At 58.0% G+C, this 1,371-nt stretch overlaps 1 long non-coding RNA gene across 1 annotated transcript; it reads left to right on the plus strand.

The window, feature by feature from the left end:
- The first annotated feature begins 648 nt into the window (after nucleotides 1-648).
- Nucleotides 649-1,312, plus strand: LOC115307429. The gene is made up of 3 exons (XR_003915753.1): nucleotides 649-744; nucleotides 1,050-1,141; nucleotides 1,227-1,312. It is a non-coding gene; the product is annotated as an uncharacterized LOC115307429 (long non-coding RNA).
- The last annotated feature ends 59 nt before the right edge of the window (nucleotides 1,313-1,371 follow it).

Genomic DNA, 1,371 nt, shown 5'->3' on the forward strand with positions numbered 1-1,371 from the left:
GGGTTCCCCTATTTCCACAGCACTGAGGGGCTGAGGAGTGCTCAGAAGTCCTGCAAAAGGGTGGAAGGTGTCTCTGGAGGCTCTTTTATGGGAGAGAAGAGCAGAATATCACTCCTCAGTTTGCACCCAAGGATTTTGGATTGCTGCTTTTCCTGGGATTTGCCAGCAGCACTGCCACCACGTGGCCATCCTTAGGCTTCAGGGTTAACAGCGGTTTCATCTGAAAGGGATGCTTCTGCTTTCTCTTGCTGGCAAATAGCCCCCCCCGGGGAGTTTGGACTCCCTTTTTACCCACTCAGGATTGTGTCTGGAGGTGTGGGACAGAGCTGACTGCCTGGAACTAAGCCGGGGCACCTCATCCCTCCCCTTCCCTGGCCTCACAATGCCAAATTTGAGACAAACCAGGGAAAAACAGGAGCAGGTTTTAATTTCAAAGCCACCAGAAGGGATATTTAGTGCTTTATTTGTTAGCTGGTGGACGATGATTGATTTATTTTGTGGATTTACCCTGGGGAAAAAAAAGAAGAGTCCCCAGAGCTCAGCACATCCCAGCGCCCATCGTCCCTGCCATGAGCCACCCTGCTACCACCACGCAGACTGGGCTGGGACTGGTGTGGGGGTGTCCCTGCCCCTCGTCAGTGTGCTTCTCTCCCCACCAGGTGCCACGAGGGACATCGGCTCTGCCCTGACCCGCATGTGCATGAGGCACCGCAGCATCGAGGCCAAGCTCCGGCAGTTCACCAAGTAAGGGGGCCCAGGGTGTTGGTGACAGTTCACCAAGTAAGGGAGCCCAGGGTGTTGGTGACAGTTCACCAAGTAAGGGGGCCCAGGGACTTGGTGACAGTTCACCAAGTAAGGGGGCCCAGGGCGTTGGTGACAGTTCACCAAGTAAGGAAGCCCAGGGTGTTGGTGACACAGCTAGGCTGCTGTCCCTCACTGAGGGAGGGGGTGCTGGCTGTCAGCTGGGCCTGGGCTGGGGGCATGGCTCCCCCACGCCCCGGCTCCGGCGCTCTCCCACACTCTCCGCTTCTCTCTCTTCCCTGCTCCAGCGCCCTCATGGAGAGCCTGATAAACCCTTTGCAGGACAGGATTGAGGACTGGAAGAAAACTGCCAACCAGCTGGACAAGGACCACGCGAAAGGTACGGGGAGGGACAGGATGGATCCGTGCAGGGTGGCTGCACTGCTTGGGGGGGATCCTCTCTGACAGCACTTCTGTGCCCTCAGAGTACAAGCGAGCACGCCACGAGATCAAGAAAAAATCCTCTGACACCCTCAAGCTCCAGAAAAAGGCTCGCAAAGGTGAGGGAGGGTCTCCTGGGGGGTGCCCCCCCCAGCCCCTCTGCAGCACGCCCAGCCACGGCGGGCACCC

Source organism: Manacus vitellinus, unplaced genomic scaffold (assembly GCF_001715985.3).
Source record: "Manacus vitellinus isolate BGI_N305 unplaced genomic scaffold, ASM171598v3 scaffold_2046_pilon, whole genome shotgun sequence".
In the NCBI taxonomy this organism is placed as follows: domain Eukaryota; kingdom Metazoa; phylum Chordata; class Aves; order Passeriformes; family Pipridae; genus Manacus; species Manacus vitellinus.